Genomic DNA, 22,719 nt, shown 5'->3' with positions numbered 1-22,719 from the left:
CCCAGTACCTGCCATAGGTCAAGAACAATTTTATTTATTCCAGAATAACCTAATCTCCCCCTCCCTTTTTTTTTTTTAGTTATTAGACTAATAGATGAGGAGAATATCATAGACATAGTAGGAAAGTGGCAAGATACAGAAGTTGCTTTTATCACTGAGGTCTCTAGTTCTGCTCATGGACATAGAATATATCTGAATTTGATCAAGGCATTCAACAAAAATCTCATATCCTAGTGGACAAGATGGAGATATTTGGAATAAATAATAGTACAATTAGGTGTGGTCCACTAGATGTAAAGAGTGTTGGTTAATGAATTGATGCCGACCTAGAGGTAGGTCTCTAGTGAAGTATCATGAAACTATTTTTGTTTCTGTTGTGCTCAACATTCTTCAGTGACTTATATGGAGGCATAGATAGAGCATGCTTACAAAATTTTGGATGACCCAAAGATAGGCACGCTAGTTGGCGGAATCAGGATATAGGAACGTCTCAGGAGACTGGAAGAATGGGGCAAATCTAGGAAGATAATAAATGCACAATTTTAGATTCAAAATGTATGTTAAAACACTTAAATACCAAAAAGTAGACATGGCTAGATGACAGTAGAAAAGCCTTGGAATCTTGGTGGACTTTAAGTTGATAATGAGTCACTGGGATGTGGCAGCCAAAAGAATAATTCATTCTTAGATTGTGTTAATAGAAATGCAGAGTTCAAAATATGGGAAGTGATAGTTCCATTGAATTCTGCCCTAAACTGAAGCTGGAACACTTTAGATGCCAATTTTAGAAAGGACAAGGACAAGATGCAGTCTGTAAGTGATCAGGATACTGAAGTGACTGAAATCTTGCTATCTTGGGATCAGCTAAAGGGGCTTTTATCTTGAAGAGAAGACTAAGAGGTGATAGATGTCAGGTATTTGAAAGATACAGAAAATGAATTAAATTTGTCCTATTTAACTCTAGAAAGCAAATAGTTCCAACCAATAGTTGAAAGCTACAGGAAAGCAAATTTCAGCTTAACATAGAGATAAGCTTCCTAACAAATTTAAGTGAAGTAGTGAGTTCTTTGTTATTAAGGATCTTTAAGCAGAAGCTTAATATTCACTTGTACAGGATGTGGTAGAAAAGATTTTTTTTGGGGGGGGGTTGGTGGTTATGCTAAAATGAACTCTGCATTCCCTTTCAACTGCAGTTCTATAATTGAACGATTCTGTACTTTTTACCTGTTGAATAGCAGCCAGAGCCAAAATCCACTTAGTAGCCATAAGTGGTTCTTGGGGTGGATTGTTCATGGTAGGGAAAAATCTATTCACTTTTCATTCCAGACCTCAATTCCAAAGGCAGAGATTGGACCTCAAATTTCCAATTTGCATCTCAGACCCTGAATTCTCTCACTGTGCTGAGCAAGTCTCTTTCAGTCTGGCTCTTCCTGCCTTTCCTAGATGCTTTGATAGCCAGGCCAGCCTCAGTCCTTTAGGCAGGGAGACTCTCTGCCTTACAACCAAGGGGATCTTTTCCCTCTGTGATTCTGACCCAGTTCTTCCTCAAAGGCTTAGCTCCCTGTGCAGACTAACTGAGCTGAAGAGCTATGAGGCCAAAAAACTAAAAAAAAAAATCTGAAGCTTATGGGCCTCTCTGACTCATAAAGATTATTTGTGGGGGGCTGTCTTTACTGTGGACACTGGACATGCAGACTCCTTCTTCCTGCCTAACACCCTCACCCTGCTATTTTCTGAAAACGTCATTCACCATTCTTATACTCCCTATTTGATTCACTGACCAATACCTACACCATCTCCCTGCTTGTGATATCAGAGATAGGAAATCAACCAGATGTTCCTGATGGAGAAGGTTCTGTATGAAACCCCAAACCTTTGACTGCCTCAGTGAGCTGCCCTGGTGTGAAGGTGAATATAATCCAGGCATCCTCTAGTGACAGCTGCATGAATAAGGAGTGACAGCTTGATGAAGCTGGGGCTACCAAGGTGTGTACTGAGAATAACCTCTCTGAAGGACCAGCGCTGACCCCTTTACTACTTCTCTCATAGCCTAAGAACCATTTCACCAGATGTTTTGGCAACGGAGGCCCAGTTATGTCCACTATCGCCAATCTATCCCCCACCTTCTGGGGCCCCGTTGAATCTAGATCTAATTGCATCCATTTACTCTAATAAATGAGACCTAATTTACCCCAAATCTTTATCTTTAGCTCAAACCCTTCTTCCCCCACTGCATGTACCCCAAGATATTTGTTTTAGGACTTGGGCTTCTCCTTGTGTGAGTTAAAATGCATGATTAATAAAAGAACTATTTTATACATTACTGGTGTCTTTTTTTTTTTTTGTGAAATCGCCAAGTCCTATAACTGCTGATAAGAACAAGTATAGCAGTCCAAGCCATTGCGGTACTAAGGCACTTGTCTTGTGGCCTACCCAGTGCCTTCACCTTAACTTGAGAAGGACAATAGTGGAGCTCAGACCATGAGTAATGACACCAGAGTTCCTAACTGCAACCTCACTTCCATGCCACTCAAGGACACATGAAAACATTTTGAATATTCCATGTGTACTGTCCACACAGGGGCACTTAATAAGTAAAAGGGCCAAGAATGATTAGGACATTAAAAAACCCTCAGAGGTACTCCTCAAGGCTTCAGGGACACCTTTAGGATGGGAAATCATTACATTGATGTCAGGAACGGAACTTCCCTTGGCCAGAGATTCTGTAGACTTTGGCCGCCATGGTCACCAACCTCATATAATATATATGCTCAGATAGGGAAGGATTCAAGTCCTTTGCAAAGAGAATTGGGCTCTTTATAAAAGAAGATGAACGTCTGTTTCCATAATGCCATGGGCCTGAAACACAGATGTAGTGGAGAGTGATATGGCACTCTCAGGGAAGAAGAAGATATACAAGACTTACCAAGGGGTTGTGGGGGCTATTAGCACTCTTGAGCTGGCTAGGCAGAAGGAGTTCCTGAGTAAGCCAGAAACTGTAGGAATCCCAACAATCTTGTCTTGTATTAAATTAGCTCCATCTTCAAATGCTTGAAGGGAAACTGAATTAATACCTAGGAAGAGCAGGTAGGGGAAAAAAAATTCAGATATTCCCAGGAACTGAATACAGCCTTACAGATAATTATTTTCAGGGAAACCCAGTCAAGACTGAACCAGGAAGATGGAGTTTTGCTACCTGGGTTATGCCTAAAAACAGAAATAAGTTATTTTTCTCAATAAGCCACCAAACGAAGGGCTCACTGACCTGGTTCCTTCCAAGCTGCCTCTAAAGATGCCCAAGACCAACCTTTAAAAAACAAAACAAAACAACCACCACCAAGCACAAAAAACTTCTTACTAGATCCTGACAGCTCCAGCTATTGTGTTGTGTCTCAAATCCCTCTCTCATCCAAACTCCATGGTGCCTTTGCTTCCTCTCACTCTCTTCTAAACCCCCTACATTCTGGTTGCTTACCTCTCCATGCAATAGAAACTTCTTCATTGCACGTTATCAGTGGACTCTTAATTGCCCCATCTAATGGCCTCCACTCAACTTCCCTGCAGCATTGAGCACTATTGACATCTCTGTACTCTCTCTGGGTTTGGGTGACACTGTTCTCTCCTGGTTCTCCTCCTACTTCTCTGACTGCTCCTCATTCTCTTCTGCTGGATCTTCAGCATATCATGCTGCCTAACTGTGTGTACCTCTGTCCCGAGCCCTCTTCTCTTTTCTCTAAATCAGGGATTCTTCAGCTTTTTTGTTATGGTCCCCTTTGGTAGATCGATGAAACCTATGGACTCCTTAGAATAAGGTTTTTAAATACATAAAATACATGATTACAAAGGAAACCAATTATGTTGAAATACAATTATCAAAATATTTTAGAAAAACAAGTTTTCAGACCCCAGATTAAGAACCTCTATTCTAACATTTTTACTTTATGACCACATCAGTTTCCATGGATTTTATTCTCATCTCTATGAAAATGACAATCAGACCTAGCATGTGCTGGTAAATGTTTAACAACCAGCTATATGGGGGAGAAAATGTACCCATGACACACTTTTATGTTTACTCTGCATCACTAACATTTTCTCCATTACTTTCTTAAGTCTAGGCAATCAACAAAATAATAAATCAAACCCTGATTTGTAGTGTTTGTCAATTTCCAAGGTAGAAATATGTTGACATTTTAATAATCGGCAAGTTCAAGCTAGCTCCAGCATACTCCTGCCCAGATCTAAATGTCTAACACTAGTCTCTGTCTCTTTTTTTTTTTTCCGCTAAGCAATAGGGTTGTAAGTGACTTGCCAGGGTCACACAGCTAGTAAGTGTCCAGTGTCTGAGTCCGGATTTGAATTTAGGACCTCCTGAATCCAGGGCCAGTGCTCTATCCACTGCACCACCTAGCTGCCCTTAACTCTAGTCTTTCTACAGAGCTTCAATCCTGCATCACCAACTGCCTTCAGAACGTTTAGAACTGGCTGCCCCATAGGCATCTCAAACTCAGCACGTCCAAAACAGAACTTGCAGCTGTCTGCTGAGTGCTAAGGCTGACACTGGGAACACCAGAGTTCAAATCCAGCCTCAGACAAGTCATTTAACCTGTATCTCAATTTTCTCATCTGTAAAATGGAGATGATAATAGCACCTACCTCCCAGGGTTGTTGTGAAGATTAAATGAGATAATAATTGTAAAGCTCTTTGCATAGTGCCTAGTACATAGTAAGTGCTCTATACATGCTAGCTACCATTATTATTGTCAGTTATTCACCCCAAACAGAGCCCTTTTTGGAGATTCTCTATTTCTGTTGAGGCACTATTGCCTTTCCAGTCATCCAGGTTCACAACATCAGTGTCTTTTCTCAACTCTTCGCTCTCATCCCATATATCTAATGGATGCCAAATCTTATCCTTTCTAACTCTGTAACACGCCTCACATATATCCTCTTCTTGCTACTCATACAGCCAACACTCTGGTATAGAGGTGTCAGACATGCAGCCCCAACCCTACTAAGTATGTCCTGAACCACATTAAAATTTGATTGGAAAATATTTAACAAAATAAATAAAAATACAACAAAACAGGTAATAGGTTTTTCTGAGTCGACACACAACCCACAGAGATCCTTATGCATGGGTTAGTGGCCCCCATTTTTTTTGTTTGGCAGCACTGCCCGAGTATATGCCCTCTTTATCACCTCTAGTTTCCAAAATTGGTGTCCCAGCTTTCGGTCTCTGCCCTCTCCATTCCCGTCTCCATGTAGTCATGTGATTTTCCTAGTACACATATCTATTTCAGGTCTCCCCTCCCCTCCACTCCTGTCCCATTTAACCTCAAGTTTCTGTAAGCCCTCTGTTTAGCCTTCATGACAAGGCCCCCAGCCTACCTTTCCAGTCTTATTATAGATTACTGCCCCCTCCACACCTTTCTTTGTAATTCACTATTGGTCATTTATTTGGAATACAATAACTCATACTAACACAGAAAACAGTGAGATTTTTTGAAGGCTTTTTTTTTAGCAGAGCATAGAGTCTATCAGTTTCCACCAACAAAGGCCTAGAGATTTGTTGTACTGACCTCTGATTTCTTTTTTTAAATTAATTTCTTTTGATTGATTAACAATCACTTCCATAAGCTTTTGAGTTTTAAATTTTTCTCCCCCTCCCTCACCAAGACAGCGTGCAATCTGATATAGGCTATACATATACATTCCTATTAAACATATTTTCACATTAGTCATGTTGTAAGGAAGAATTACAACCAAAAGGAGGAACCACCGGAAAGAGGAAACAAAACAAAACAGAAGGAAAAAATAGCAAATAGTATGCTTCTATCTGCATTCAAACTCCATAGGTCTTTCTTTGGATGTGGATAGCATTTTCCATCATGAAGCCTCTGGAGATGTCTTAGATCCTTGCATTGCTGCAAAGGGCTAAGTCTATCAAAGTTAGTCATCACACAAGGTGACTATTACTGTGTACACCGTTCTCCTGGTTCTGCTCACTTCACTCAGAATCAATCCATACAAGTCTTTCCAGGTTTTTCTGATGTCTGCCTGCTCATCATTTCTTATAGCACAGTAGTATTCCATTACATTCATATACCACAACTTGCTCAACCATTCCTCAATTGATGGGCATCCCCTCAATTTCCAATTCTTTGCCACCACAAAAAGAGCTGCTATAAATATTTTTGTACATGTGGGTCCTTTTCCCATTTTTATGATCTCTTTGGGATACAGACCTAGAAGGAGTAGAACTGAGCATAGTTCCAAATTGCTCTCCAGAATGGTTGGATCACTTCACAACTCCACCAACAATGCACTAGTGTTCTAATTTTCCCACATCTTCTCCAACATTTATCATTTTCCTGTTTTGTCATGTTGGCCAATCTGATAGCAGTGATGTGGTACCTCAGCGTTGTTTTGATTTGCATTTCTCTAATCAATAGTGATTTAGAGCATTTTTCCGTATGACTACAGATGGCTTTAATTTCTTCATCTGAGAACTACCCGTTCATATCCTTTGACCATTTATCAGTTGGGGCCTTCATGCACTCTTAAGGTCCAGTTATGCTGTCCCATTTGCTGTTCCTCACATAGCACTCCATCTCTCATTTCGTGCCTTTGCCATGGCTCTCCCCGCCATGCTTGGAATACATTCCCTCTTCACCTCTGCCTTTTGGAATTTGGTTTCTGCCAAGCATAATTTTCAGCAGGAGACCTTTCCTGGTCCTCCTAGCTGCTAATGTGTTCCTCTACACCCACACACCCCCAAAGTTACCTTGTGTTTGCTTTGTCTTTTGCATGTCTTTCTATATATTTATGTTTTCTTCCGTGTTGGAACGTAAACGCCTTGATGATAGGTACCTAATAAATGTTTGTTGATTGACCTCTGGGTAGTCATCTCTTCTCATTCAGAACTTTAAACCCCTATGTGTTCACAGCTCATCACAAAGCCCTGACCTTGGCTGTCCCTTTGTCTCACCTTAAGCCTCATCATTCATCTCATCTGTGTCTGGTTCTTACCTCCACACTCCTGCATTACCTTCTGGATCCACTCCCAACTTATTTGACTCCTTTCTCTATATGTCCCAGCAGCTTTCTCATCCTGGAAGATCCCTTCCCCTCGACATTCTATCTCATGCTGGAAAATCCTTCTATCCCCTTAGCCCCTTCTTCTGATTGGCCATTTCCTTCCAGAACCTCCATTTTCAGGAAAGTGTCCAGGCCTGTCTGTTCCTGTCTGAGATCCATGCCTGACTCTTGACTTTCTTTATGAAACTCAGGTAACTTCTCTTCCCCACCCCCACCCCCACCTCAGTTTTCAGCTTTTTATGTATTGTTTTCTCGGTTAGAATGTAAGAGAGTGGGATAGGGATTGATTTAGGAATAATCCAGTGGGTGGAATAAAGAAGAGAACATTGAACTGAAGAGGGAAGTGAGAAGGGAGTGAATCGTAAAGTCTCCCCGTTCAGAGGTTTCGGTGGTGTCTGACTCTTGGTGACCCCATTTTGGGTTTTCTTGGCAAAGATACTGGAGCGGTTTACATTTCCTTTTCCAGGAACTCCAGAGTACAGAGCTGTAGTTAGTGAGATGTAACTGGGTTGACTTAGACTTTGTCACATTAAATGTGTATATTTCTTTTTTGTGGTTGTCCTCTGGCCTACTCTCTTTCTGTGCCTTTTGGTCTCCACACTTTCCTGCTCTGCACCGCAAGGCTGTTTCCAACTCCTTGCCCAGGGCAAGGCACCATCCCCAGGGACATAGGTTTAAAAATCACAGACCCCACATCCAGATCTAGAGTCTAACCCCCTCATTTTATAGTTGTGGGAACTGAGACTTGGGGAAGTTAGGTGGCTTGCCCAAATTCATAAGGGGAGTTAGCATTAGAGGCAGGTTTAGAACCCAGGGCCTCTGACTCCAAAGTCAAGTCTCTTGCCCCTGTCACTGCTGCCCTGTCACAGTGGGGTCCCTCTCATGGGACCTGCCTTCACCTACCACCATTCCCATCTGGCTTCACACTGGGAATCAGGGGTCAGGCTTTGTGGGTATCTGGTGGGACTATATCCACCCTAAGTAAAATGTTCTCTGCCTGCCGCAGCTCAGCTGAATTTGCCTCAGCATAAAAATGACTAGTTACAGCTCTGGGAGAGGGCAATTTTAGAGGAAGTAAGATAAGGAATGAGAAGTAAATGAGCACAACAGAAAATATTGGTCACCTACAGAGCAGGGACTTGTCTCTCAGTCTCTTTCCTCTGTTCTTTCCATTTCTGGGCATTGGTTTTTTTTCTGCATTTGAGTCTTTGTCTTTGCTTTTTGTGCGTCTCTCTCCCAATGTCTATATTCCACTTTGTTTTTATGCCTTTCTTTGTTTCTGTCTTAGCCTTGGTCTCTCACTTTATCACTGCCTCCGTCTCTGTTATTGTCTAGCATTGTTTTTTGGATCTGTGTATTGATCTGTGCCTGCGTTTCTTTGTCTCTATGTGTCTGTACTGTCTCTTTGTGTCCCACTCTCCAGCTCTTTGTTTTTCTGTTTCTCTTTTTTGTCTCCGACTTTCTGCCTGTATTCTCTAAGTCCCTGTGATCGGGGTATACCTGGAAGGAGCCCCATCCCCTAGTCTGTGCGGGCCAGGATAGCAGCATAGCTCATTGGCCTGAGGGAGCTGGGAACACTTCCAGCCCTGCCATTGCTATGGTAACAGTCAGCAGCCCCAGGCTGGGCCTGGGAGATTTTGAGGGACAATCAGGGGAGGAAACATGGTGCGTGAGTGTGTGTGTGTGTGTGTGTGTGTGTGTGTGGCGCTGGGGAGGTCGAGAAGAGTATTCTGATTTCAGAGGTGTGAGACAACTTCTCTCCCAATGTCCCAGTCCTGTGCTGGGCCTATGCTGAAAAAAAAGACAAAGCCCAAGAGAGTCGGGAACAGTCAGATGGACAGATGAAGGGAGACAGATTGAGAGAGGATGAAAGAGAGCAAGAGACAGACATAGCAAAACACACATATGGTGCATACACATGCATGCTTGTGCACACACATAAACACACTGCCTAGAGTGCCATGCGCCTCTCCATCTTGCTGGACCATCCCATCCCCTCTAGTTAAAAAACCATTGCCTGGTCCACCAGTGAGAATAAAAGCAATTTCCCCACAATACAGAAATACTGTTTTTCTTCTAAATAAATTCCCTCAAATGAATTCAGCAATTTTTTAGAATTCTGCTATAAATAGAATTATTGTATATGAAAAAGCTGCAAGTAAAGATATCCAAATAAAAAGACATTTCCTCCAACAGAATCCGTCATAGTCTGCCTCCCTCAGGGTCAGAGAGAATCCAGAATCTTCCAATCACCACACTTCCGGTGATGCATGGCAAGAATTACAGAGTCATAGTTCTGAGTTGGAAGAGATCTCAAGAGATCATCTTGTCCAATCCCTTCCCTTTATGCAGATAAGGTGTTAGGGTTTGTTTGTTTTTTAATCTGTTTCTATGAATTTATCCATGTAGGAAATTTCCAGTGAGGAAACTACCCTTACTGATGCAAATTAGCAAGTATTTGGCAATTTAGAATCTTAGAAGATTGGTTGTTTAGGGCACTAAGATTGCCACATGGTATAATACTGGCATTAGATTGGAACATATAATATTTTATGTTAATGTTATATTATATGAGAATATATAACATAACATGACACATATGTATACATGCATATATGTATATCAGCTAGGTGGCAAGTGGATTCAGGGGTGGGGAACCTGTGGCCTTGTTCTGTAAAACTTGGATACAGTCAAAAGGCTGCACCTGAGGACCTAGAAGGCCACAGGTTCCCAACCCCTGAGTGCTACATCTAAAGTCAGGAAGACTCATGTTTCTGAGTTCAAATACAGCCTCAGATACTTACTAGTTGTGTGACCCTGGACAAGTCAGTTACCCCTGTCTGTCTCAGTTTCCTCATCTATAAAATGAGCTGGAGAAGAAAATGGCAAACCACTCCATTATCTCTGCCAAGAAAACCTCAAATTGGGTCACAAAGAGTCGAACACGATTGAAAAGACTGAACAAACAAAACAACACATAATACTAAGAGATAACATTTGCTAACAAGTGTTTTGCAAACCTTAAAATGCTATATAAGTGCATTATTATTGTTATTATTATTATTATTATTATTATTATTGTTCTTGACTCTAAGGCCAGCACTATACCACTCTACCATACCAGGCTGCCTCTCTAAGTAAGGTGTTACTTTCCTTTTTATAAATGAGGCAGCTGAAACCCAGGGACATACATGATTTGGCAAAGGTCCCATCATACCATGCAACAATCTACCATTGTCATATCCCCCAGCCTCCAGTGCCTTGAGATATTCTCCCTTATGTTCCCTGGTCTGTGATATGATTGCCCTTGGCCTTAATTGTATAAAAAGCCAAGGTCAATATTGACGAGGGTCTGAGAGGCGAGGGAGAGGAAAGTTACCACTTTATTAAACTTCCTCTCCATCAGCTGCCCCCAACCACGATGAAGAAGCTGTCTCCATAAAACCTCTCTCCACATTGTCCATCGCTCCATGGTGGTGGTGGCGGCTGCAGGAGGAAGACTAATACATTTAAAAGCAACAGTAAGTTATAGGAATCTTCCTAATGGTATATTAGCCTCATGACATCTCATGCACACTATCCCTTTCCACACCCCAACAGGAGTATGGGAGAGTTAGAGGTGAGAGAGGGAAGGCAACTAATTCTATCTACAGGTAAAGTGGTCAGTAATCCCCTCATACTGATTTCCCCCCTCCCCCATGGGAAGAGTTACTTGAATGTATAGGTACTCTATTCCTTATGGGTGGACTATGGAAAAAAAACATATTAACATATTTCGTTTTGACAAGACAGACACTTCCCAACAAATACTCAAATGAGACCTTTACAAAGTACCCCCCCTCAAAGGGGTAGCTAGGTGGCACAGTGGATAGTGCACCAGTCCTGAAGTCAGGAGGACCTGAGTTCAAATCCAGCCTCAGACCAAACACTTGACACTTACTAGCTGTGTGACCCTGGGCAAGTCACTTAACCCCAATTGCCTAAAAATATAAAAACAAACAACAAAGCACCCCCCTCTTAAATAGAATAGTAATTATTAACAGAAAAGATATAACAGGGACATTAGTTGAGTTTTATTGCTTCTTTCTGTTGATTTCACTTACATTGTTGTTATTGTATATAGTAAATGGTTCTTTTGGCTGTACTTCATTCTTTATCATTTTATACAAGTCTCATTTTTCTCTGAATTTTTAAAATATTTTTAAAATTTTTTTTAATATTAATCATTCCTTATGGCATCATAGTCAATAATATATATTTATTTATGCGCCAGAATTTGTTCATCCATTCTCCAATCAGTGGACAGGAGTCTTTTTTCCAGATTTCCAGTCATCACAAATAATCCTGCTATGAACATTTTTGTATATCTCTTCTATGATTTATCATAGAGTAGTGGATAGTGAGCTGGCCTTGAGTTAGGAAGATGAGGGTTCAAGTTCTGCTCCTGACATATACTAGCTGTGTGAGTTAGGCAAGTCACTTAAGTTCTAGAGCCCTGGGCAACTGTTTAATGCTACTAGTCAAAGAAAAGCTGCTGGTCTGTATCCATCAAGGAGTTGATTCACAGGCAACTCTATACACTGAAGGAATAAGTTAGAGTGAAAACAAAACAAAAAAAAAAGGAGATCTGGCTATCAGTGACCTCCTTGGAATATAATCCAAGTAGTGGAACCTCTGGATTAAGTCAAGTCCACAGGCATTTCTTAAGCACTGAGTCCCAGGCACTGAGGTAAGCACTGGAGATACAAAGAAAAGGAAAAAGACAGTTCCTGACTTCAAGGGGCTTAAATTCTAAAGGGTAGAGACCACACATAAACAGCTAGGTAGATATGTTTATATAGAGAGTAGAAGGAAAGTACTCTGTGTGACAAAAGCATTAGTATCTCTGGTGACTTTGAAAGGCCTCGTGGAGTAGGTGGGATTTCATTTGAGCTTGAAGGGAAGCTATAAGGCAGAGGTAAGGGGAAGAGTGTTTCAGGAATAGGGGTCAAAGGGTATGAACAATTTAATTCCATAATTGATGGATAAGTCTTAAAGCTAGGCATTGAGAGTAAAGTAAGTCATGAAGTGTTCTTTAAAAGAGTTCAAGATGTTCACCAAAGGGGAAAAACGAATGTAAAATCAGAGGGAAATTCTCATCTCTGCCAGGAAGTTGGCAGAGGAGAAAATGAAGGACGACAGGACATTCAGTGCTAAGAAATAGGCTCTTTCCATTGAGAGACGATCTGGGCCCTCACAGGATAGTACAAAGTATAATGAACTGGGTAGGCACCATTAGGAGAAGGTTCATATAGTAATGGGCAGAGCAACAAGACCAATAGTGGTGGTTGTCATCTCCCAGATGAAGGGTACCAAAGTGGCTATTTGTTGGCTTGACAAGTAATGAAGAGGTTGGCTGTCTTGCCAAGGTGTGCATCCAAGACATGATGCAGAGCCTCCCAAGACCGTCAGATATAATCACCATTACCCACTTCTAATGTTTTATGTGGGAACAAATATTTATCACTAGAAGGAACCTCTAAATTATTGGTAGGGATTATTAAGTTCTGGACATGAAATTTAAAAACTTAGGGCATAGCTGGTAGTTTAAGAAAGATGCAGGTTTTGGAAATGACCAACTGGCTAAGAAGATGGCATCTGAGATTGGGATTTGCATTCTTAGACCTTGATTTCAAAGATAGGTGGCCGTGTTGGGTGAATTCCCTGGAATGGACATAGACATAGACATGGACAGGAGTCACAAGATGAGCATTCATGAATGATCTGTGCTCTGCATATTAGTGGGAGTACCCATGTGAGTGATATCACAGATCCATTGAAGACGTAAGGTACAGTAATGATGATTTCTTAGTCTGCACTAGTCTTCACCTAAAGACTATCATTAAAAAATGTGTGTAATGAGTATGCTCTGGCCTGCTATCCTAGAACCTGCCTGGCTACAAGGACTCTTTCTTCTCTTATGCTGTTGGTTTGAGCCTTCGTTACTTGTGTTTCCACCGCTATTAGGTGCCAGTGACTAGTGCCCCAATGCTTATTTAACCACTGAACATCAATTAACTTTAATAAAGGGGTATTTACTTCAAAGATATGACATGAATAAAAATACAGACATTTCCCCCTCAATACCTTGGCAATACACTCTCCCACTGCACTTTAGTCTCTGGAGACAGTAGGCTCACACTTAGGGAAGAAGCATTTATTAAATACCTACTATGTGCCAGGTGCTATTGTTATCCCCATTTTCCCTCCCATAGTTGAGGAAACAGAGGCAGACAGTGGTAACTTGCTCAGTTCCTAACAGCATTGGTGCCACCAAGTTCATATGCAGATTTGGCATGACTGCTAGATGAGTCCTTATCTGAGCTATTTCTGAGTGCGGTTCCAAAGGTCAATCCTTAAAGGTCACTTCTTGAGGAAAAGAACAAACATACAGGCTAAGAAGCAAAGCCAATTTCATGAGGCCACATGGCCTCAGAAGGGAGGCGTCCCCAAGGCTTCCCCCTTTACAGCTTTGTCTCTCATTGGATGCTGTGAGCAAAGGAGTCGCATTTTGGATTCCACGTCATCACAACTCTCGTGGAAGCAGACTCTTCAGGCTCTTCATGTGGGGAGACCCCAGTTATATATATATTTTCCTGGAGTCTTACAAGGTCTGAAAATGGGGGTGGTGGCCAAAGAAAACTGAAAGTTGAGGGGGGCAGCAAAGAAAACTACATACAACTACAAACTACAGACAGTGTATCTTAGATACTGTGGAAGATGCTAAAAAAATAGGAAGAAGATTAGTAGAGATGACCAGGACTTTGCAACAGACAACATCTAAGAGGAGAGCCAGTAATAAAACCCATGGTCTCAGATGTCTGTGCACAAATACATAAAATATAAGTAATAAGACGAATCTCTGACTACAAGAAGGTAAATTCAATCTCATAGGTATCATGACACTTGATGTGATGGGACTGATGATTCAGCTGATTATAGAAGGCTATACCTTATTCAAAAGGGGGCTATACTTTGTTATCAAAAAGATAATAACATTGCACAGTCAGAAGGCATGCTTCATTGAGGAAATCCAGGAACTAGATGGAAGAAACGTGGTGAAGGACATTGGGGTGAGGAACAATGGAGAGAGAAATAGAAGTGATATTATAGCTGCAGTATGTTACAGACCAGCCAATCAGGAGGAGGAAATAAATGAGGAATCTGGGAAGCATCATAAAATTACCATGGCAGCACCATACAGAGTGTCCCAAAAGTCTTAGTGTAGTTTTGAGTTAACACTTTTGGGACTCCACAAGATTCATGGTGGTATGTATAATTCAGCTGTCCAGACGTCTTGTTCTTTTGTTCTCTCTATCTCTCTATGTTCCCCTTGCTCCCCGCCTCCCAAAAAAGCACAGCAGGTGATGAATTCTTGACTTTTTTTCATAATGACTTAATTTTGAAAAAGTTGAGGAAGCAGATAAAAGAAACTACTACTCTGAACCTGATTCTATTATAAGTAGGAATGATGGACAAGACAATTCCATTTTACAATATATCACATGGAAGTAAAGGACAACAGAATACAGTCTAACATATATCCAAAATTTGGGAGCACAATTTCAAAGAGCAAAGAGAAAGGCTCTGTAGGCCCAAAATTCTATATGGGAAATCATGCCAAGAGGAATAGGAAGCTCTTGAAAAAGAGATTCTGAAGACACAAATTCAGATGATCCTGGGGAGGAAGAAAAGGGACAGCTGTTTAAAAAGACAGTGGTATTGACACACTGGGAACTCATCAACTAATTTAGATTTCATATAGGTCTGTGTAGAAGATGAAAGCTAGGACAGGTGTTAGAGAATGAGTACAGAATAGAATTGCATGCTATGCTCAAAGGGCTATAAAAATGTGCATACCCTTTAATCCAGGAATACCACTTCTAGGTCTGTATCCCAAAGAGATCATCAAAAAAAAAGGGAAAAGGACCTACATGTACAAAAATATTTATAGCAGCTCTTTTTGTGATACAAAGAATTAGAAATTGAGGGGATATCCATCAGTTGGGGAATGGATAAACAAGTTGTGGTATATGAATGTAATGGAATACTATTGTGCTATGAGAAATGATGAGCAGGTGGATTTCAGAAAAATCTGGAAAGACTTACATGAACTGATGCTGAGTGAAGTGAGCAGAACCAGGACATAGTAATAGCAACACCATGTGATGATCAACTATGATAGACTTAGTTCTTCTCAGCAATACAATGATCCAAGACAATTCCAAAAGACTCATGATGGAAAATGCTGTCCACATCCAGGGAAAAACTATCTAGTCTGAATGTAAATTGGGGCATACTATTTTCACTTGTTTTTTGTTTTTTCTTTCTCATGGTTTTTCCCTTTTGTTCTGATTCTTATTTCACAACATGACTAAATATGGTTCTATATGTATAACCTATATCAGGTTGCTTGCTGTTTTGGGGAGGGGGGTAAGGAGGAGGAAGAGAGAAAAATTTGGAAATCAAAACATTATAAAAGTGACTGTTGTAATTGGAAAAAAGTGCTATTAAGTGGAGATGTTGGGGGAGAATGGAATTGCATGACCATGTAAGAACAGTGTCAGAAGGGCCAAAACTCAGAATGAACTGAGATTTTGAATGAAACATAAGGGCAACAAAAAAACCTTTTTTGGATAAATGAGACTGGACCAAGTTATCAGGTCTAGGGACTGCCTCCTGCTTCTCCCAAGTTATTCCTTTTCTACCTCAACACTTTCAGTTTCACAGACTCTGAGATCTGGAAGACATCATTTAGTTCAACCCCATTTTACAGACGAGAAAACTGAGGCCCAGAGCAATGAAATGACCTGTAGTAGATTCTGGAACCAGTAAACCTACACTGATCTTGTGAGGACAAGTCCAACGGCCCTCACCCTGCTTGTTTTTCCACCCTTGAATACACTTCACTTTGTCAAGATCTTAAAATCTGGTGCTCAGAACTGAACGTAATGATCTGTATTGGGTTTGACCAGGGCAGAATGTCCTGAGGTTATGGACTGTCAGCCCCCTCATTCTGACCACTATGCCTATATGCAGCCTAAATCACATTAGGTTTGTTTTTTGTTTTTGTTTTTTGACTGACAGCAGTCCCTTGGCTTCTATTAAGCTTGTAGTCAACAAAAACCCTGGAATCTTTTATTTGAAAACTGTAATCTTGCCATGCCTCTACAATCCTTTACTTGTGAAGCTGATTTCTGAGCCCAAACACAAGTGTAGCAAAGCTGTCCCCCACATGTAGCATGGGGTGTTGTTGTGTTTCTTCAAGGAAGGCCGAACAGACATCTCCAGCTTCTTCTCCACCCCCACCCCTTCTTCTAGGGAGATTTTCATTCCTGCCAGGAGGGGGAGCAGGAGGTTGGGGCCAAAGGCAGCCACTTTGCTCTCAGAGAGAGGAGGTATTGGGCTGAAATTATATCTATCCGCTCTGTTAAATATTGTCAGTCTAGAGTATGTGGTTTTCAGGTTCAAGCTAAAATTCTGAGTGCTGATTAGAAGCGATTAATGGGGAGAGGAGGACTCAAACTTGATAACCAAGGCTTGACTCCCTTTCCACCAAATACCAGCAAAGAAACCCATTTATTCGTCAATAGCAAAACAGAAATCAGAGAAATTATACATAGGAGAAAACATACCAGACAATACAGAATGAAGGAGTTCTTCCATCGGGAAGGAGGGAACTTAGCAAGAGAGAGAGAGAGACAGACAGACAGACAGACAGAGACAGAGAGAGAGGCCTAGATCTTACCCAAAGGAAAATTTCTTGAAGTCTCTAGTGTAGCAAGCTGGGAATATGGACTTGATGGAGATTGCCAGCTCCTCTCAAGCTGGCTTTTCCTTCAGCAGTCTGAAGTGGAATTGGCATCATCCGTCTTTTCTCTTGACACGGGAACCAGAAGCCCAAATTGACAGTAAAGGCTGAAGAGGCAAAAGAGACAGGAGCTCTCCTCTCTCCCACTCTCCTCAACTCTGACCCTCCACCAACGAGGAGAGAGTCCCACACCAGTGGTTTTGGGACTTAGGCTGCACACGTTTTTTTCAATTATCTCTATCACCTTTTTTTGTTTGTTTGTTTCAGTTGTTGTTTCAGTTCCTGATTGTCATTCAGTTTGCTAGCCAGCTATCCCTGCTAGCTCTGTGTCATCTGTTGATTTAGATGGCATATTGTCCTTGACTTCATCCAAGTCATCGAGATTTGTATGGTGTGTCATCCTTGACTTCTTCCAAGTTGTTGATATTTGGATGTCATGTCATCCTTGACTTCATCCAAGTCCTTGATTGAAATGCTAAATGGAACAAAGCCAAGCACAGAGTCCAGGGGCATTCTTATCTTCTTATTTATGCTGGATTGCAACTCCCTGTTAACCATTTATATTCTAGCCCAGCCCAGCCCAAAGACGGTTCTTCTTGGAATACATCAGAAAAGCAAAATTGAAGTGAATAGTTCTGCCTCCTCTACCTCATCTGTTCCCTTCATCCCATCTATCTCAGTCACGGTTCCTCTCCTTTCTTTCAGCTTCCTATTCTTCCCTTTTTTCTTTTTCCTTTAAAAAAAATTCTTTGTAATATGAGATGTCTCTCTGGAAGGGGAAAGGGAAGGGATAGATGAAGAAATTTAGACAATGTTAAAAAAAGATATCAATAAAATTGTATTTTTAAAAATTTCTTATCAGAAAGCCTGGGTTTAAATCTCAGCTCTGCCATCGGTGTAACCTTTGGTCAATCACTTCATCCCTCTGGGCTGCATCTGTAAAATGAGTGAATTGGCCTAGATGACTTCTAAGGATTATTCTACTTCTAAATCTATGACTTCTATGGGACAATCACTGGGGCACTGGTGTTCTCAGGGGAACAACTGGAATTCAGCACACAGACTGGGTGTGAGATAGGGCTGCTACCACGTTGCACTAACATGGCAACTGGCAAAGGCCTGGATGTCCATGCCAGGCAATGGGAAGATGGAGGACCCCTAGGGAGAGGACAATGCCTCCATAAACTGGCAGGTAAAGCATTATGGCCTGGGGAGCTTTCAGGACTGGAATTGGACAACCCTACATGTATGATGGCTGTGATTGTCCCCAAGGCAAACAACAGGCTGTTCAATAGACCCCTTGCTTATGATCCTGCTATTTGAAAGACTCTAACTCATGATGGAAAATGCTATGCACAACCAGAGAAAGAACTGATAAAGTCTGAATAGAGGACAAAGCATACTGTTTTCATTTTTTTAAAAGTTTTTTTCTTTTGTTCTGTTTCTTCTTTTATAACATGACTAATATGGATATATGTTTTACACGATTGCACATATATAACATATCAAATTGTTTACTGTCTTAGGAAGGGGGGAAGGGAGGGAGAAAATTTGGAACTTAAAATTTTATATTAAAAATGAATCTTAAAAATTGTCTTTACATGTAATTGGAAAAAATAAAATACTATTTAAAAGGGAAAAAAGACTCTTTGTCATATATAATGACTATCACTCTTGCTTTTGTAGCTATGAGAAAGGCATTAGACCTGTTTCCTTCACCTCCTACTTTCAGACTTTACCTTCTTCTTGTCTTGGGTCCCATCTACCATTTTGTATTAGGACTATGCTATCCTTAGGACAGTGTTTCTAAACCTCTGTGTGTGTGTGTGTGTGTGTGTGTGTGTGTGTGTGTGTGTGTGTGTGTGTGTGTGATGGCCCCTTTTGGGAGCCTGGTGAAGCCTATTGACCCCTTCTCAGAATAACTTTTTCTTTAGAATATGTAATTTTATATTATAAATATAATCATCACAATAATTTTATTTATTTTGTAATAAATAAAACAACAAGATTACAATAGAAACCAATTATATTGAAATACATTATCAATTAAAAAAAAACACAAGTTCACAGACCCCAGGTTAAGGATCTTTGCCTTAGAGAATCAAGGGGTATTTTACTCAATACCCTGTGAGATTAATATGCACTTTAAAAAAACCCCCAAACTCAACAGCAACGTTTTTCCAGAATTTAGAAGAGCAAATAACACCAACTTTTGCCTCCCGTGAAATTCTGTTGAATAGGCTTGGCATTATGATAATTTGCTTGGCCTGTCTCATGGAAATTGTTAGCTGGAGCCTGCTCACCTCTCTTGTCCCAGGCTGCCTAGCAGCTGGTATTGCTTCTGCTCCTCTTGAAGAAGAGGAGGGTTGGTTGAAAGGAAAGAAGAGGAAGTCTCCCCTGCTCCAGATGTTGAGGCAAGGACAGACTGGATCAAAGAGAGTATTCTTGATCTTTTTATATTTTTAATCCTACTCCCTTATTCCTAAGCAGCTGCAAACAGTTCAGGTGGGTGAGCAGGGCTGTTTGACCCACTTCCCCTACCCCAGGCCCTGGTTTCATTGAGAGAAGAGACAACGTTTTCCAAGGCTAGTTCAGACTAGCCTTCTCAACTAGCTGAAGGACTTTACCCTGACATGACAGAGCTAGGGAATGTGAGAAATCACAGAGCCAAGCTTAGTTGGGAGTAATAAAGAATCTATGAAGGTCACACCCCCATGCTTAGCCTTTGGCTCCTCTTCCATACTGAAATTGTTAACATTACTCTTCCTTCAAGCACAATTCTCTAGGGAAAGGAATCCAGAAGGAAGCTCGGTAGGTACAAGTCAGATAATTCTAGACTGGATCTGACTCTATGGCTTTATTACTTCTTCCTTTCCCAAACTAGTACAAGTTAAGTGTGGGCTCTGGAACAGCAGAAGCTGAAAAATTGAACACAGAAATCCAGGAGTACCCACCCATAAAACACAATGACAAAGACACAAAGGAGTGCCAATATTAATTACCCCAGAGGAAAAAGACAGAACAAATTGATCTGGGGGGCAGGAAAGTAGCATTTGTTACCAACGATCTAAGCAAGGACCGATTTTCCATTCTGAGGTTGTCTGTAGTCAAGCAGGTAAAAAGTAGGGGGAGCCCAGGCTTGTGGCTGGTATTTATGCTGATCTGTGATGGTAGAGTAGATGGTAGATGGGGCAGCTAGGTGGCACACTGGACAGAGCGCCTGGCCTGCAGTCAGGGAGACCTATCTTCCTGAGTTCAACTCTGGCCTCAGAGACTTACTAGTTGGGTGATCCTGAGTAAGTCACTTAACTCTGTCTCAGTTTCCTCACCTGTAAAATGAACTGGAGAGGGAAATGGCAAACCATTCTCGTATCCTTGCCAAGAAAACCCTAAATGGGGTCATGAAGAGTTGGATACGGCCGAAACCACTCAAAAACAACAGCAACAAAGGAAGGAAGCAAGATAAGCAAGACCCCCCTCTCTCTTGTCTTTGGTGAGGCAATTGGGGTTAAGTGACTTGCCCAGAGTCACACAGCTAGTATCAAGTATCTAAGGCCAGATAGGAACTCAGATCCTCCTGACTCCAAGGCCGGAGCTCTATCCACTGTGCCACCTTGTTTTTTTATTTCTCATTTGATCCTTACAACAACCCTGGGAGGTATGATAATCCTCATTTTACCAATGAGGAAACTGAGGCAAATAGAGGTTAAGTAACTTGCCCAGGGTCACACTAATAAATGTCTGAGATCAGATTTGAATTCAGGTCTTGAAGGCCCAACACTCTACCTAGGATCACAGATTTAGAGCTTGTGGGGACCTTGGAGGCCATTAAATTCAACCCCCTCATTTCATAGATGAGAAAACTGTTCAGTGATTTGCCTAAGGGTCACAGAGATAGTGTCTAGGGCAGGCTTCGAACTCAAGTCTTCCAGAGTACAAGTCCAGCCCTTTATCCAATATTCCACCTACCTCTCCGTGACAGCTACATCTCTGACAACACATTCTATTATCTTGAACCCCAAAGTGTCAAAACTAGGCCAGATGTGACCCATAAGACTCTAGACTACCAAACTCCAGAGTAATTGGGAAATATTTTATAAAATAAATAAAATACAATAAAACACAGATAATATTAATATGTGGTTTTCTAAGTCAGTATGTGGCCCTTAGGGATCCTTATGTCATTTAGTGGCTTCTGTTTCTGTTTGAATTTTACATTGATGTTGTATGATACTACTATAATAGGCAACTAGGTGGCACAGTGGCTTGAGGTGCTGAGCCTGGAATCAGGAACACCTGAGTTCAAATTCACACACTTAGCTGTGTGACCCTAGACAAGTCGTTTAACCTCTGTCTACCTCAGTTTCCCCAACAGTAAAATAAGGATAATACTAGTACACAGGGTTGTTGTAAGGATTAAAAGAGATATTTGTAAAGTGTTCAGATATTAAATAGTAAAGCAAATATGCAAATATGAAAGTACTAGTACATGTTAGGTATTATTATCATTTACTACTACTAATTATTATTTTTATTTTTACTACTGCTACTATTACTATGCCAGAGGTCCCTAGACCCTTTAAAGTAACAGTACACACTTTGAAGTCTACCCTCTTTTTTTCTCTTTCCCTGCCTTCCCACGTACTTGAGAATCTGATGGAGGTAATGAGAAAATAGTTTCAAGAATGGCCATGGTGGCTCCAGCCATGCCTGTCACTGTGGCCAGGTGCTGCCACCCAAGGTGGTCATGGGGGGTTTCCCCATCTATGCCCAGAGAGCAGCAGTCACAGCAGATGCAGACATTTGCCGTCTTGGGCCAGTGGGAGCTGGTCTTTAAGACTGAGCCACAGACCTTCTTAACAGTCCTGCAACAAAGGTGTCTTTTATCGAGGACAGATTGGGAAAGGGGTGGAGGCTCTCTGGCAGACGTGGACCATGACTAGGGTGGGGAAACTGCAATTTTGCCTCCCGTGCTAAATTTAGAAGGCACCAGATTTAGAGTTTGCTAACAGCACTTGGCAGTGTAGGAACAACAGTGTTTAACACCTAATTCAAAAAGATAGAACAGATTTAATTTAATTAAATTTTTTTCAATTTAAAAGCATTTATCTTCTCTCTCTTCCATCTCCCCACAGTAGGAAAAGAAAAAAGAAAACAAAAACTCAAAACAAATATGTATAGGTTAAACAAATAAGCCTAGTTAAATTAGGAAATTATCAGGTCTGATAGGGGTTAGTTCTTGACCCACTCCACCTTCTGGAGGCCTCTCCAGCAGCCCTCCTGGGTTCTCCATTTTGTCCCTTTCCCCCATTAGGACAGTGTCCCACATGCCTCTCTGTTGAGGACACACTTTATACCAGTTGACCTAAGTGTGGTTTTTTTGTATTTGTCCCAGGGAAAAAAAAAAATCCTGCTCCTGAATCTACATCCTGTACTGGGCAGTTCTTATGGAGGAGGGGAGCCCCCTGCTGGGGAGCATTCAGAAACTTAGGGGACAGTTTCTGGATTCTTTGGGGGTGGGGGACACTGCTATAACCTGCAAGTTACATCTCCCACCAAGCTGGGACTCCTGCAGGAAAACAGACTTGAATAGCCTATGTAACCAAATCTAGTAGAATGTAATCTCCTTGAAGGCAGGAGCTGTTTCATTTTTATCTTCTTATCTCTAGCCTGAGACAACGCTTGGCTTTTCCTTAGGTGCTTAATGAATGCTTAGTACTGAACTGGATTGAATCATGCCACCTAAAAGCCTACTTGGGAAGGGAAAA

General features: G+C 41.3%; 1 long non-coding RNA gene across 1 annotated transcript; it reads right to left on the bottom strand.

Moving 5' to 3' along the window:
* Positions 1–9: 9 nt before the first annotated feature.
* LOC110223584 (uncharacterized) lies at positions 10–17,044 on the bottom strand. Its single transcript, XR_002328739.2, has 3 exons — positions 16,889–17,044; positions 2,927–3,074; positions 10–517 (listed from the first exon to the last, which is right to left on the bottom strand). It is a non-coding gene; the product is annotated as an uncharacterized LOC110223584 (long non-coding RNA).
* Between the last annotated feature and the right edge of the window lie 5,675 nt (positions 17,045–22,719).

This window comes from Phascolarctos cinereus, unplaced genomic scaffold (genome assembly GCF_003287225.1).
Source record: "Phascolarctos cinereus isolate Bilbo 61053 unplaced genomic scaffold, phaCin_HiC Scaffold_3;HRSCAF=262, whole genome shotgun sequence".
In the NCBI taxonomy this organism is placed as follows: domain Eukaryota; kingdom Metazoa; phylum Chordata; class Mammalia; order Diprotodontia; family Phascolarctidae; genus Phascolarctos; species Phascolarctos cinereus.
This window is presented reverse-complemented; position numbering and strand designations above follow the sequence as displayed.